The following is a 17,600-nucleotide window of genomic DNA, read 5'->3' as shown; positions in this document are numbered from 1 at the left end:
TCAGCAGGACACTGTATACAGGTCATAGAATTCTAACTTACATTCTCTGACTTAAATAAATCTGTTTGCTCCCTTTCAGACCATACTAGGTCTTTTTGTAACAGTTACCTGGTAGACTTTCAACTAGGAAGCTCATGAATTCATCAAAGATACAGATGTGTCGAAGGACAGCTTGAGTGAAGAGTCATGTGTCTTATAATAAATTAAGAGCTCCCTTGTGATAATACATGTGCAGTACAATATCTGGCAAAAAAAAAGAAGGGTCATTAAAGTTTATTCATGAGACTTACTCTGTAATTTCATCCTCTACTGATTTACAGCCTTCACAATTCAAGTTAATTTAATTCCCACCCTGAATATTTTTCAAGAGCAAATAATTTAAATAACACACACTGCCTTTTTTTCTTCTTAACTATGATTCCATTTAATGCATTCCTTGGAGGCATTCCTATTATCATATACACACACTGTCCTGCTTGGATAAAAAAGTGATGAAGATAGAGTAATTCAAAATACGATTTTAAACTCTGCATAACTCATTAACATCACCCTCAGTTTTTCCAAAAACATTTTTCAAGACACTTTTCCTCATTTAGAGCTATTTTTCTGCCAGAATATGTCTGTTATTCAAAGTTTCTTGACCAGTAATGAAAACGTATCATTGTACGGAAAGTGTTTTGGCATTTTTTTCTTCAGCTTTCTCAGACTTAAAGCACATTTAGAGATATTCTCTTTGCTGAAATCTTGAAGCAGAATGACAGATATGTGCAAAAAGTAGCCCAGGGCAATTATAACAAAACAATTTCAGGAAGAAATGAGTAATTTGAGATAATATTTTTAATGGAAAAACTGGCACAATCTTTGCCTTGGTTTGCATTTAAATCCAATATCCTGACTGACACAGCAGAAACCCTTATGCAAGCGTAGATATCATCACTAAAGAAAATGTCACTTGCCATCAAAGCTTTTCATTCACGAAATGAGAGTAACTTATTCCAAGGAGTGGACTCTCCTGCCAACAGTCTCGTGTAGACCAGGATAGATCATCAGCATAATTGCATGGTGGAGCAAATTTGCACCGGAAAAGCGAGAAGAGAGACTGATACAAGAAGCACATATACCTAAAGCTACTTTACACGCTTGCTTTATTTTCTTAGTCAGTCTACAGGAGGAGGATTCTACAAAAGTAAATAGCTCCTAAATCTGCTTGTTCGAATGATATTTTCTTAAAAGCTTATCTGTTTGCATCATTAGAAGGCATTGAAATTAAAAGCCACAGCATGTCAGGTAGACAGCATGTTAAAATGGAAGGTGCTGTGACTTTAGGCTTCAAGACAATTTACTGGCAGAACAAGCAACAAAACACATCTCCTTTGACCTTCAGGTCGGTGTTATAGTGTACCAAATGACAATGATTACTAACAAAAAAATATTTTTAAATAATGACCCAAACAGACATTCTGCCTTAGATATGATCTGTTTTGAGTTCTTCCTTAAAATGTATATACTGCAAGAAAATACAAGAAAATGACCATAACAAGAATCTCATGGAAATCTTGCTCCAGATTTTAATGTTGAAATTGATAGCATCACCTTTGTTTTCAGTGGGGAACAGCATTTGCTCCTCTCTGACATAATCCATACAGTGATATAGTAGACCTGACAGAATGATGGAAGAACAGTATTTTCCTCTGATCTCCCCTGTCCTTTTTCACTTTGTTCATGTCCTACAAGCTGCTGGTTAAGCCACAAAATAGTCTAGTAGGATCTTGTTGTGACTGTTTTAGACTAAGATATTAAGTGCAGCTTCCTTTTGTCATGAGTTAATTTATGAGAACTGCTATCAAAAGGACAGCTCTTCAGAACTGGTTGAATGGGTCCTATTTTCACTTGCTTAAAACAAGGATGTTTAGGACTAAGAGCACATTCGAACAGAAGGCTCGTATTGGATATTGAGTCTTTTCCTTTTTTTACCACCTAAGAAATAGGTCTCTGCCTTTACATTAATTAGAGTTCTTGGACTGTACCTCCTGTTGGAAAACTGCTCCATATTTTACGGTAAGAAAATGTCTTCTTCTCAGCAGGAATAAAGAATAAAAATGTTATTTATCAGGAAGCCGTTAGAGAATTTGGAGCATAGATAGGATTGCTAAGGAAATGAACTAATATTTGTGTGATGTTTAACAGCTTCTGGGTTTACTTTCAATGTTCTGTTTAATGCTGCAGCCTCAAGGATGGAAGTCTGAGTCCCATTGGAATATGCATCCTACACAGTACAAGAACTTTCTGCCTGAGGAACTTAATGTCTGTGAGTAGAGTTTACAGTACTGTCACTAACAGCTCTGGGAAAAAAAAGAGATTAACTAGAAAATTCTGCTGCATGAAGCTATATTTCATTTTCTATTTGCTTTCCAAGTTAATACTAAAGAAGATATACTTCAGACTAACACCACTAAGTGAGCAGAATATGGCGAGCTGACTTGTTTTCTGCTATAAGTTCTCATAGGTATTAAAATTTTCAACTGCTTTTGTTGGCCAGTAAGCATAGAAGAATTATGAAGCTTTGTAGTGCTAGCAAAACTAGAGATTATGGACAGCTCTACTTTATTTCAGTTTACTAAGTGCACAGTTCCGTATTTTGTAACATTTGATGTTTTACCTCATATCAATGTAGTCATAGCATTAACCCTCACATTTGAAAAGCACCTATTGGTGATCCCAGCACTTGCACCAGCAGAGATGGGTGCACATAGTTGGGCTTTTTGCCAGGAAGACCATAGGTGTGCATGGATATGTTCAGGTACAAAGTCAAGCACAGGCGTGGGGCAGGACTTTCTCTATGCTGAGCTAAACGTGAGAAGCTGGGCCAGAAGGTTGTCAGAGATTTTATGCTTTGTAAGAATAGATGACAATCGATACATGTTTGTGCAAGGCTTCTTAGACTACAATTAGAAAACCAGCTAGATGGTTACCACACAGAATGTTTCTATTTTCTCTTAGAAATGTCAGCAATAAAAAGACTAATCACAGGTGTTTGGTAAGTCACAGACGTAATCACATTTTTGAAACAAGCTCAGTTAAAAACTGGTAATGGATTTCTTCATGATTCATAAAAGGCATTTATGGATGCCATAAACTAAAAGCTTGTCACAGGCTATACTCTCTACACTGTAAAATTTCCTGAGTGCAGTGAACACAGTAGCACACAGTAACTTCCATCTTTGGTGGAGTCGAGTTCAGATACTGGACTTAGCTGAAACTAACATTCCAGCCTGTGGCCATATATCATAGTGAGTGTGTTGTCTAATGACTCAAAGGAAGAGTTTTCCAGTCTGAAAGCTGCAAGGCATTGCATGGCTCATGTCCATAGGCCTAAAATCTCTTGTGGTGCAGAATAAGGTTTCTACATTCAAACAGCCTTTCAGGGATGGTCCTTGGTCCTTCGTTCACTGGGAGACTGCTGTTTAGCATGAGCCAAAATCATGCCAGAAGCGTTGCTGCTGAAATAACAATAAGGTTATGACTGTGTAATACTTCCGCTGTGGTCTTGTTTTACTAACAGCAACAAGGACAGAAAGACAAAGAATGAAAAGCAGCAAGATGGGATTCATTTGCTGAGAACCCAGCATATGTGAAAGAGAAATGTACATCTATGTTAGTCTTTGGAAAACTACAGCGATTGAAAAGGAAAAGGCATTCCTAATGCATGATTTGGCTCTTCTTAAAGGACGTGTCTAAAATAGGTCAGATGAATTGTGCCCTTAAAACGCCGAAAGACATCCCACTCCATTGGCTATAAAGGAAGTCTGCTAGCTTGGAGATAGGAGTGCCCCTCTGTCTGCAGAGACGGTACTAAAGCAGAATGCTTAGGGCAAATTCACAAGTATGACATGCTCGAGCGTATTATTAAGATGTTTTTCTGAAGGCCTGAGCTACACAAACATGTAACACCACCAGAGTTTGGTGTTTCTAATATACATTGTTATGTTAGTAAAATCTGTGGAATGACTACAGTTTTTCTTGTACAAAAATGCCTTATTTCAATATATGATTATTTTTTCCCCTCTTGGTCAAGAGTAAAAGACTCCAGCTCTTTATATTGAGAGAATTGTGTGTATGGTGAGCTGGTCACACTGTTTCAGCTGTACTTGCCTAGCTGAGACATTATAATTCTTTAAAGCAGGAGAGGGAAAAATGGTTCCTTCACACAATTAGCACAACATTTTTGTATGTTAACTACATTTAAACGCATTGTCAAAAAAAATTTACAAATTAATAAATTTCAGGGTCATTTAAAACCGTACTAGTATGAAATAAAAAAGATGAAAGCACAACATTCTGTTTATAAAAGACTGTCATAATAATGGATAGATGGGATTCCACTCGTCTTCAAAAATCTGCTGGTTGTCTCTGTGTGGTTGTCTCTGAAATGTCTGAGCTGTTCAGCAAATGAAGAAAAATAAATGCATGCAGAGAGTGATTCATCTTATTCTAAGAGAGATGTCTAAAATAAGCAAGATTTATTGCATTTTATAAGTGCCTATTTCTTTCCTCCTACTGCACAAGAAGTCCAGATGACTAGCTCTGATGTAGGTGGCTACAGTGTAGACATTTATAGTTGGGGAAATTAATTCTGTACCACATTTCTCAAAGGGTTAGCCAAAAATGTGTGGCCAAATAAGGGCTGAGATGCTGTCGGGGCTGTTCCTCACATAATCATGGTGTTCTTCCAAAGTAACATAAACCTTTTCCTCTTGGGTTAGTAATCAAGAAACCAGGTTTTGAAAAAAGGTCAGGCCAGGTCTGTCATATGTTAGTCCTCAGGGCTAAACAGAGGACAAGATTCAACATATTTTAAATTAAACATTTCATGAATGTTGTATATGTAAATTATGTAGGGGGCTTATGTTTCAGAGGGAATGGTTAAGTAAAGAACTGGCTTTGCCACACTGATGTGTGAGAACAGAATTATGGAATGTTTTTTCTGTTTATCTCAGTGAACATTAAAGAAAAGAAAACTGTCTCCTGGAACCTTGGGGAAAAGGTTATGTATAGAGCTGCCAGTACTGCTCTTTACTGTTCAAACTTAATCTGCAGGCAGAGGGTATGTACTGAGAATGGCTCTGGTGGCTTTCCTCTCCCTCTCTGTTCTTCACTAGCCACGAGAAATTGTGTGCAGCTTGGAGCAGATACCAAACTATCGCAACAGACACTAAGGGACCCTTGAATAGCACTTAGATGAAAGTTGGCAGAGAAGGAGGCTGTTTAACAAGAAGGCAGACATGAAGACATTTTTAAAAAGATATATTAATAAATCTACTTTCTTCACCAGTGACATCAAGTAAGAGAAATGACACCTCACTTCAACACTTACTTTAGCTTTCACTTGTGTATACGTTGGCAGCCTTCTTAAATAACCACAATTTCCATCTAACTCCTACAGAAGTTCATTTGGGAAAAAACCTCCCATACATACACAGAAGAATGAAGCTGGTTAAAATCCATGTCATATAACACCCTGAAATGATGACATGTCTCTGTATAGAGATTTACTAGTGGGTATAATTCAAAGAATTGGAAGCAGCACAGTGCTAGTATGGAGGGGTTTATGCTGGGGGGAAAGGTGGTACTTCAAGGTACTGCTGCCTAGCTCCCAATATGTGATCCAGATGGCACATCAGACATTCTTGCAGCCCTACACAACAGAAAACCCCCACCCTCCATCATAAGTCCTCCAGTTCAAGAAAAAGTAACACACAAGTAATGACTGAAGCACACCATTAAGCTGTATTTGTACCTTCTAAATTTCTATCACTAAGGATGCTCCAGATATACTCACATAAGAGGGAGATAGAGTCATGGTTCATGAAGACTTTCCTGTTTGCTGAATCACTAATGGAAACCACATATGGAACTGGTGGCAACATAATAAACTGGTGGCAGCCACAGAAGAGAACCACAGATATCTGTTTTCACTATAGAACTTCTCAATTTATTATTCCTACTAGATCTGCTTTCTCAAAACCTCATGGATAATTGAGGCCCCTGCATCATTCTAGTTATTAACTGCCAAAAGAGCTTCCCTAAAATACCTTATTATATACATTAATAGAGTGATGGATTGTAATAACGGTTTGAACCTTATTTTCACAAGTCATATAACTGGAGAAAAATGTTACCCAATTTTCTGGTCTATCTAGATGTTAGAATGTTTTCATCCATATTTATATCCTCTGTCTCTCTATCTCTCTCTTTCTTTGGTTTTTTTTTTTTTTTTTTTTATTTTAGCGATTTACCTTTAAGTTTTGAAAAAGTGTGAAAACTATTTTGAAATACATATCAAAGAAATTCGGTTCAGTAGATGAGAATTATTTTTCTTGTTACCTTATTGGCAAATATAAATTCCTTATTCAAGTGTTATAATTTCAAGATGAAAATGTCAATAGGCCATGTTGCTCCAAAATACCATTCATATACCTCAGGAAAGGGTTTAAATGTAGATGAGATTTTATTTTATGGAATTATGGACTAATTCTCTTGAGGCACACTGATCTATATTTGTGGCACACTGATTGTGATAAATCAAGGAGGGCCAGTTCTGTACTCTTTCTGTCTGTACCTGAAGTGGAAATATGGAACAATACAATGTTATTACAATCGTGATTACAAAAATTTACAATTATTCCTTTGGAAATGCATAGTTTTAATCTCTAAACTGTTCTTTATGTTCCATTTTCTCCTTGTAACACGTGTGGGCGGAATTGACCACTTGTATTATGATTCCTTGCATCTGGGTTGAAAATTATGTTAATCTTTATCTCTACAAGTACTTCCAGTATATCAGTTTCTTGCACTGAAAAACATGTGTTTTCCAAATGTTTTTTTGTCAGTTTATATCTATGAAATTTGTTTGAGATCCAGGCTTCCTTAAGTTTCTGCTGCATGCATATTTGCATATATTATTACTTGCTCCTAGCATGAAACTTAAAGCCAGGATTAGAAGTGAACTTCTGTAGCAGGTCTTTAACTCTCTGCATCTGCTTGTCATGAGATGCTTAATTGTGAAAGAGCAAAATGATCAGGCCTTGGGAAAAGGGTGTTAAGACTTGGTTTAGTTTTACATCAACTAATTCATTTCAGGGAACAGAATGATAATCATAGAATCACCAGGTTGGAAAGGACCCACTGGATCATTGAGTCCTACCATTCAAGTTTATTTTCTCTCTCCCTTTTATGGCAAACTAAATTATTCCTTGAAAAAGCAAAGGGAATTTTTGATCCTGGTTATGTATAATCAGAAATAAAAACTATGTTGGAAATCTGAAAGTTCTTGTCCCATCAGTACATTACACCACTCATGTAGTTTTTAAGAACAGTTCTTTAAATAGATGCAAGCAAGGCTGAACTGGATAAAAAATTTTAACCATTTATTTCCTTACTGTTCGTGCTCTCACTGGATATAAGTCCTTTCAATAAGTTTTCTCAGCGTACATAGCACTGAAGGATGTCTCCCTCCCTTGTTTTGGAAGAAAGTACATCTTCTGATGTCAGTACTTAATATGAAGTTCTGATGTTCTTTGATTGGGGAACCACAGACTGGTCAATCTTACCTCTGTGCCTGGCAAGATGATGGAACAGACCTTCCTGGAAAGTATGCTAAGGCACATGCAGAATAGAAAGGCTATTAGTGACAGTGAACTTGGCTTCACTAAGTGAAAATAATGTCTGACAAGTCTGGTGGCCTTCTATGATAATGTTACAGCATTACTAGATAAGGGAAGAGTAATTGATATTATCTACCTGGACTTGTGCAGAGCATTTGACACTGTTCTGCACAACATCCTTGTCTCTAAAATGGAAAGACATGGATTTGATGAGTGGAAAGGAATTGGCTGGATGTTTGCACTCAAAGAGGTGGTCAATGGCTCAACACTGTATGGAGACCAGTGATGAGTGATGTCCCTCAGGGGTCTGTATTGGAATCTTTATTATTTAACATATTTACTGGGGACAATGGGATTGAGTGCACCCTCAGCAAGTTTGCGGATTACACTGAGCTGAGTGGTGTGGTTGATAATCTAGGGGAAGAGATGCCATCCAGATGGACCTTGGCAAGTGCATGTTACTGGAGCTGGGTAGATGCAATCCCAAATGTGGATACAGGCTGAGTGATTACTGAATTGAGAGAAACACATCAGAGAAGGAGTTGGTGTGTTGGCATACAGAGAACCAAATATGAGACAGCAGTGTGTGCTAGCAGCCTGGAAAGCTGTCCGTATCCTGAGTTGCATCAGAAGAATCATGGCCAGCAGACTGAGGGATCTGATTCTTGTACCTCTACTCCACTTTGCTGAGGTCCCACCTGTATTCAGCTCTGGAGCCCACAGCAAAAGAAAGACATGGACCTGCTTGAGCTGGTCCAGAAGAGGGCCACATATATGACCAGAGGGCTGGAGCACCTCTCCTGTGAGGACAGTCTGAGAAAACCGGGCATGTTTATCCTGGAGAAGACAAGTTGCTGCTGCGACTTATAGTGTCCTTTTAGTACTTGAGGAGGGGCCTACAGGAAAGATATGGATGGACTCCTATTCAGGAAGTCTAATGATAAGGTGAGGGGTAATGATTTTAAACAGAAAATTTAGATGAGATATTAGGAAGAAATTTGTTACTGTGAAGGGGGTGAGACACTGGAACAAGTGGCCCAGAGAACTGCTGGGTGCCACCTCCATTGAAGTGTTTGAGGCCAGGTTGGATGAGGCCTTGAGCAACCTGATCTGGTGGAAGGTATTCCTGTCCTTGGCAGGGAGAGTTGTACTAGATGACCTCCAAGTTCCCTTCTAGCCCAAACTATTCTATGTTTCCATGATTCTGTAAGAAAACTTTTCAACCGCATCAGTAATTCAGAATGCATTATTTCAGCTCGAGGCTGGTTTTCAGTGTAATGCCTTCAGTTTAGCATAACCATATAATTTAGTCTAATTCATTCCTTCTGTGCTGGGTAACGGGAGTGTGACTCCCTCTGACAACAATCGCTCAAGTTAATGAATGGGACCTGCTATTGTCTGGTGTTGGAGGCCTTTTAGATGTCTTGTAGAAGCTAAAACAAAGCCTTGAAGACACAGAAACACTCAATGAAAAAAATGTGCAGAGTAGATAAGGCTTTGGACAGTGATGAGAAAGATTAAGTTGAGCAAGAATAAAGTTCCAGTATATGAGGTGTAATTATTTTCCCCACCCTCTTCTTTCTATCAGGCAGCCAGTTATAAGTGGTGTTCCTGAGATGGCTATGTTGGTGTAAATGTTACTTAACATCTTCATCAGCGAGACATAATGGATCTGGATAATGGGACAGAGCAAACGCTCTGTGATTTTGTCGACAATACCAAAACTGGGGGAGGAATTTATACACAGAAAGGGAACAATTGCAGACAGGAGAAATAGAGTAAAAGCCACTTTGGAAAGTTCAACAGAAACAAATGCAAAGTCCTATATCTGAGTAGAACCACTGTATGTGACTGTACTGGCCAAGGGTACTGTACTCTCTGGGTATTGCCTCTGTGGAAAATTGCTGGGGGTTCTGGTACACAAGCTGAATGTTTGTCAGCAATGAAGGCTAACCATGTGCTGGGCTGCATAGAATGTAGCCAGCACGTTGGTAGAAAATGTTCAAATCTGCATAACTCTGTTTTTGAAATACTGAGCCTCTGGTAGATCACATGCAGATGAACCAAAGAGGAGCAGGAGGCAATATTCACAATTTACGGCAAGTGAAATTTCTGCTGGATATAATGGGAAAATAGTTCTTCGTGATGATGATGGTAAGACACTAGAACGTTAAGTGACTTTGCAACTGGTCCTTTCTGGAGTAGGCGTTTGGACCTGCTGATCTCCAGAAAAGTCTGCCAACCTAAATTTGTCTTTTAATCTGTGACTTCTGGCTGTGCAGAAGTATTATCCTCTTCCTCATGCCACAAAAGAGTAGACATGGCATTAAGTTATTCTCCCGGAGCAGAAGTTAGCAGTGTTCCATACAAAACTCTGTCCCAGTGTTCACTTCTGCTCAATGTTTGGCTGCCTCCTCTACTCCCCTCAGCTTTGTCCTTGCTGAGATTCCCCTTGCTGCTTGACCTCGCTTCACTTACCCATTGCATTCTACTTTTGACCTGTTACCTCTCGTGTCTTTTGCCCCTTCCATGTCTTTCTGGTTAGCTCAGCCATGGATAGCTGAACCATTTCATGTGCAAATACATAAAAGATGAAAGCAATCCACAGCAGTAACATGGCAATTGCAAACAGGGATAGTTCATATTCCCTAGTGATCCAGGTCTTTCTACTTCCAGTCTTTAACTCACGTTGTTAGCTTGTTGCTCTGACGGAGGCTGATATATACAGGCCTGTATGACATCAAGAGATACACTCAGTCATGTGTAAGGAATGCTCAGAAGCAGAGAGCTCTCTGAAGGAAACCTCTGGTGTTTGCCACTTTGTTAAATAACTAGAAGTTGTCTATACTCTGATTTATGGCTGAAACTTAATGCACACTTTCTTCTTTTGCCTTTTTTTTTTTTTGCCTTTTTTACCCCGTCCACCCTTCCTCTTTTCAATGGAATATTAATATGTGCCTGTGTATTATATTTCCTTCAGTAACAGAAGATGCTTCATATGTACAGTTTCATTTTTAACAAGTTAATTATTAAAAAAACTCCTCTAATAAGTCTTAAAGAACAAAAGACCAAATTCCTTGTTGTCTTCAGTCTTTAGATTTCTATATTAAAATGCGTGGTTGAGCTGTTCTATTACATTGACCTTTAAATGCTGGGTTTAAGAAGAAATATATTCTTTTCAGATCTCTTACAAGTGAGCATAATAATTTAAGGTTACAACGAGAGTGAGATAAAATAGTGAAAAGCTCGCAACAACATGCAGCATTCAGAGCTGCAGAAGTATGTCTGCACCCACCTGCCTTAACTAATAGCTGCAGGACTTCAAATTATTCCTTTTAAGGCATGTTCAGACAAAAATTTGGAATGTTTAGCCTGTGTCAGCTTTGTAAAGTACTCGCTCCGCAAAGAGACTTTACTGTGCTGGGTTGTATAATCCTTGCAAGGGCTGAACTGTGGAGAATTTTTATACTGTGTTGCAAAAACTATTCTCTGCAGTAAATATTGTTGATGCTAATGTACAAGAAGAATCTCCAGTGCTGGACCTTGTGTGGCAAAGACATTCACATCAGGAAAATTGTTGTTCTGTATATAGGGGAGGATGCGTCTTTAAAACTTGGCCAGGCTTACTGTGGGAGTGTTTCAAAAAGTAATGATAGAAGCCCTATTCCTGGAATTCTTTAAAATTAGATTATTCAGATTTCTGCTGTTGCAGACGCTGTATAGAAGTCTAGTGACATCTTTAATGGGAAGTGTATTTTAGGAACCTGCACGGACCTGGCAGGTGTGACAAAGGGCTACTGCGAGACCAGTGCCATCCCTAGTCAGTCTGTGTCCATAGGGCATCTAACATGGACAGTGCTGTTACACACATGTAGTGTGGCCCTAGAGATTCTATGGAAAAGAATAACAGCATTAAAGCCATAGCACAGATGATAATACAAGACTTCTGATTTCTAACGCCTGTTTTACTAGAATAAAGAAAAAGGTGACAAATGTGCTTGTAAAGAAGATGACGTAGTTTCCGTTGCAGAAAGTTACTTAAAAGATTTTTTAAAATGTAATTTAGAAACAAGTTGTGTATTTAACCCATTTTCTTTGTGCCTGGTCATGACTACAAGTGTGTTTGACATTTTAATATATACAAGTGCTAAAACTTATTTTAGAATTGTTTTTAATATTTCAGATTCTAGCTACTGTGACTAATTGTGAAGCCTTATCTCCAGTGATTTATATCGTTGAATAGTGTAAATACAAATTTCAAATATGTTCTTCATGAATATATTGCCACTTATATTTACTGTTCTAGTGAATATCCATGTCAAGTAACTCATTTAATCCATGACTGTTGGAATGTAAGCACAAGGATGTGGAAATAATGCCAGTGATTTCATTTAATAGTTCAGCTGAACATTTGCAGGGTTTTTTTTGTCTTTTCTTCTGTGCATTATTTACTTGTCTTCTCAGTGTGCTGTATGAACAAATGAGGCCACTGTATATCTGCTTTAAAACTATTGTCCTTAGAGTACTGGAAAAATAAGGAAAGATTATGTCTTTGAATGTCATGAGGGTAATGCCCACAGCAGTAGGGAAACAGCAGTTTGGCTTTATATGAGAAACAACCACATGCATTTCTGGAACCAAGCAGGTACAGGAAATAACATAATGCTGCTTTAAATCCTAAACTTTGATGTTTTGGAGGAGCAAAATCTCATGTATAATTAGGTTCTTTTATATTTTTTTTCATTGCTTTGCCTTTACCAGAGACCCAAATTCAATGCTGATTCTCCAACACTGAAATTATCCCAGTGGGTTGGCTTAATTCTGCGGTGATATTCTAGAGCTTGAGTAGTTTGGTTCATCATAATGAAAGGGTGTAATTTGCACTTCCATGTGATAAGACAGAAATTAGTCTTTTATATCTTAACTTCTTGTATGCAGTTTGCAGCTGCCAACAACAATTTCCATTTCAAAACCCAGAACCAATAATGCAGGCTAAATCTGATTCTAAAGCTATTGTGTTTGTATTTTAATTAACAGTTTAGAGGAATAATTTATTGCCCCCTCTCAGAAGCTGAACAGTTTCTCTCCTCAGAATGTAGCCTGCAGTATTAAGTAGTAAAAGACATAATTGAAAAAGGAACTACCATTTGCTGAAGCCAAAGAGTGTGTCTGTTACATCATACATGTTACAGATTACATCCCACCACATTGTGTGACATTCAAAAATGCCAGACCATATCTCAGCCTTTTTTATGTGTAAATATATACATATATATATTTACAGGAAGAATATATTTTTATAGCCCCTGTTGCATTAAGTAAAGAAAAAGGTGAAACATGTGAAATAATAAAAAGATTATAATCTTTCTGATCTGTTTTTTCTTGAAAGAGAGGACGAATCAGCACATGATGCATAGTCCTTCATAAGTAAAATGAAATAAAAAATTCTCTTAAAAAAAAAGAAAAAAAGGGTAGTTTCATCTCATCAGGAAATAGGTCACTGCAAAGGAAATAACCATTACATTGAAATTTTAAGGGAGAATATTGCTCTAATCAGCTGCACTGATTTACAACTGTGGGTGAAAAAGTGCAAGTGCAAGTAAGTCAGAATTTAGGGCAGGATAAAGGGCTTCGACTACTCTTTAGGTTTCTGCAAATACTGTATTCATTCTCTGTTTACTGAAAAAAAATGTGAGCTCTCCATGAAATTATGTATAACATTCCAAAGAAAATGGGTTTAACTTAAAAATATCTTCATCCACTAGAACATTTCTTTTGCTAATTCTGGAATGTAAACACAAAACAATATTCAGACTAATCTATTTACCAATAAATAGTAATGGAAAAGAGTACAAGCAGAATTACATTTCTACTGAAAGTAGAAATGCATGTTTAATTGCAAAAATACAATCTAGCTAAATCACAAAAGGCAGAAAGTTGAATCAAACAAAATTGGATTCTTGGCATAATGCCTTCTCATAGCATAATTAAGACTTCACTTGAAACATGAGAAGATAGTCAACAATGGCCTGTGATAATATTCTGCAGTGCTATTAAGCTTTCAGTCTTCAGATCAAAATTGTAACTCTAATTTGCTAGAAGTAATGATCCCAGAAAGAAAAGACTGATGGGATTGTTATAGTTTGGGCCAGCTCACTGACCAAAGACACAACACAACTGTATTTGCCTACAAGTGCTGTATTTCTATACTAAGAGCAGTGGTGAATAATATAGTAGAGAAAGGCAGAAAAGAAGAATGGGCCAGTTTGGAGCAGCCAAGATTTAAAGATTACTGTCCTATTACCTTATTCCTTCAAGATGCGTCATATTCTATGAACATTTCAGAAAAATGGTATAGGCTCCACAAGTTGCTCCTTTCTCCAGTGTCAAAGAATAATCACATTCTGGATCTTTCCCTCCAGAGAGAGGGAAAATGCTGCCTAAGTGCCCGGAGTTCTTAATTTTTGAGTTATATGAATAAGAAAGACTTTAGTCATTCAGAAGTATGGCAATTAATCTTTTTATCCCATTCAGTATTTATTTTAACCATGTAAAGAAGAGTGGCTCAGACACTCTTTGGCATTTAGGATCATTTGGGAAATAAAGGTCTGGGTTCCTACACTTGGCATTGGAAAGGCCAGGCATCTAAAAAATGCTACAGACGAAATAAAACAAAGTGGGAAAACCTGAGAAGTGTGGATGCAGAGACCACAGCTGCAATAAGTTAAATGGAATGCCTCACAATATGTTGGTTTTGAAACCTCAGTGGAATAGCATATCCAGCTCTAAGAAACACTGACTACTAGAATTTACATGGTATGACATGCCCATACACTGGAATTTGGAATGATTTGCATGTTTTAGACAACCGTCACACAAAGGAACTGACTCTTGGGCTGATTTGAGTTTCTTGAGTGCACAAGATTTTCTCCTCAAACCCATTTGTTAGCAGCTGATAATAATTTAGTTTTAAAGGAAACGTCAAAATTTCATGGCCCCCGGTTTAATCTGTGAACTGAAAAGTGCATGGTGTTCCTCAAAAGGAAAAACATAGTTTTCTTCTGACATCAGAACAGCAAAAAGGCTCACTATTCATTCTCTTTCCTGTGGTTGTCTTAACCTTGAAGACTACACTTAAGACTTTTCCTTTAAGAAAAGAGAATTATAAATCACTACGAACTGTGCTTTAGCTGTAGGACATACTGATGACTCCTCTTCCCTTTCTTGAGTATTGTCCATATTTTGCTGCCATCCAGAAGAATTTTCTTTCATTTCAGAATGACCTTCTGTTTTAAAAAAAGACATTTCAGAGTTTCTTTGTGCTCTTCTTTTTTCTTTATTAAGTCTTTTAGTATTATTTTTTATAATTTTCTATCTTTTTAAAAAAACAGTCAAGATACTTTCATGTCTGCTATTTCAAAAGCCTTCCTAAGAGTTTTCCTGTGATACATAATACCAAAAAGAGGACACTAGCCTTTGCATTCATAGCAGTTTAAAGTAATGTCACATTACCTTCTGCTGTCTTCTTTTTTGCTTCTGTTCTTTTGATCGGTTGAAGTTAATCACTTGCTTCTTATCATGGTCCCTTGTATGCTAACAGTAGAGAAAGTAGTGGAAAAAAATTGATTGCACCGAAAACTTACGAAAAATCTGCCAATGAAAATAGACCAAACTTTCACAGAAATTTGGGCCATTGCAAAAAGATGGGGAGAAGAATGTTAAAAATTCACTGACTGAATAATAAGATAGGATGCACAGTAAAACCAGTGGGAAAAGAGGGTCTTCCAAAATACAGTTCTTAAAGAGGCAGAAGGGAATTTGACAGACTGAGCCAGGCACATTTTTAACAGCAACACGAGACAGTGTAGCAACAGTCACAGTAAAGAGTTGAGTTAGAAGAAAATACAGTTTGTTCTTCTGTTGCTCTTCTTGGCCCAATTCCACTTTATATAAAGTTTTGAATATTCATTAAACCAGAGAAAAGTAGTAAGAGGAGGAACTGTACCACCCAACATTTGAGAGTACTCATTTAGGAAGAATGAAGTTCAAACCTCTGCTCAAAAAATATTCAATTATTTATATAATCAGAACTCCACAGGATAACTTCAGTCACAACTTGTCAGATCAGCTTAGAAGTTAGAACAGTCACTGGGGAGATAGGAAAACAGAGAGTCCTATCACTAAATAATGCATACCAAGGGCTTAAAACTGGGTCTTCTGCATCACAAATCAGATCCCTAATCATTAGACTCCTCAGAATTAGTTTGCACCTCTTGTTTCTTTTTTTCAGTAAAGATTTTCAGATGGTTCTTTCATATTAATTTCAATTATCTTGGTTTTACCCTGATGTGGACTGGGAAAATAATAATGTCTAGGACATTTTTACAGCAAAGAAACAAACAGATTTTACTAAGCCAAATATCTGTTATTTGAGTGTGTTTTAGAGTGTGTTTCTTCTCCCTGAACCCTCTTCTGTTAGGAAATTCATTGACGATGAGAAAACAATTAAAACAATACGGTTTCTTGCTGTTAATGTAGAGAAGATTATAGTTTTTAACACTAAAGTAAAGTCAAGAGATCATCCTTTGTATTTGTCATTTTACTACCTTAGTATGTTAATACTGGGAAGATACTAAAGAAATTAGAGATTCCCTGACCAGAGATAGGCAAAAAGCTGCTCTTCAGAACAGGTGGCTGTCATTATGCTGTGGTGTGACAGGAGCATGGGGTGAAGGAGTGTGACTTTGGAATAACGGATTAAATAGAATGCATATCAATAATAAGCGTTTTTTTTTCCATTTACTGGACACATTTTCAATCAATCCATCCTGGTAGTTGTCATTACAATGAATACCAGATGGCTTCATACGGTTTTAGGGAAGTTGTTTCTCATGCCACATCCTTCTTTATTCTTCTCCTGAGAAGTTCCTTGAGGAAGGAAATGTAAAAATTATTGACCATCACAGGATATATTACAAATACATGAAATAATTTTGACCTTCTGTACCTCAAACATGACACGGAAAAATTACCTGATTTCAGGTAATTCGTGCAATTTGTTGCAGAGCATTCTGATCATTGTTAGTTGTGATCCTTTCCTCCAAAGTTTCTGAAGTGTTTCTGAATCCCATCCATATTCTTTTGCTGAATCCAAACAGAAACACTGTAGCCCATTTTGTAGCATAGAACATGTTGATAAAGGCAACCCTAAAGTATACATTTACTTATACAATTAACTGTTAATGAAGAGGCCTATTCAATGTTTTTATAGAGAATTATCAGTTTTAAAAATACTGAAAACCACAGAAAAAAATTAAGGTTTGAGAAAGGAGTAAAAACAATGTGAACTGAAAGTTTTGCATTACGTTTCTGAATACAGTGTTTGAACATCCATCTTTACTGCTACACACAATATTGAATGCCATCCAAAATCTTTTATGGCCCCATTTTATAAAACAAAGTTTGTCCATAAACATAAACAATTCCAGAGAGACTTTCACTAATATCAGCTGCCTTTTGGGGATAGGGAGCACTATACAGTTGCTTTTTGACTGAAATAATACTGACAGTTGCTGCTTGACTGAATAAATACACTCAGAGTATCTATACGTGCAAGGACTGGAGCAGAAAATAGATCATGTGTCATTATTTGTTTTCAGTATCTTCTAGTTATCTTTGCATATTCTCATTTCTAATGTATTTGTGGAACCTACATGGTTTTTGGACCCAATGACAAAAGGACTTTAGGTAGGAATTTCTTGCTGACTGGGACAGGCAGTATTGTAGAATCATTTGAATTGGAAAAGATCTTTAAGATCAAGTCCAACCTTAAACCTAACACTTCCAAGTCCACTACTAAGCTATGGCCCTAAGCACTGCATCTACAGGTCTTTTAAATATCTCCAGGGACGGTGACTCAGCAACTTCCAAGAGCAG

Source organism: Cuculus canorus, chromosome Z, assembly GCF_017976375.1.
Source record: "Cuculus canorus isolate bCucCan1 chromosome Z, bCucCan1.pri, whole genome shotgun sequence".
NCBI lineage: Eukaryota > Metazoa > Chordata > Aves > Cuculiformes > Cuculidae > Cuculus > Cuculus canorus.
Note: the sequence above shows the minus strand (reverse complement) of the source record.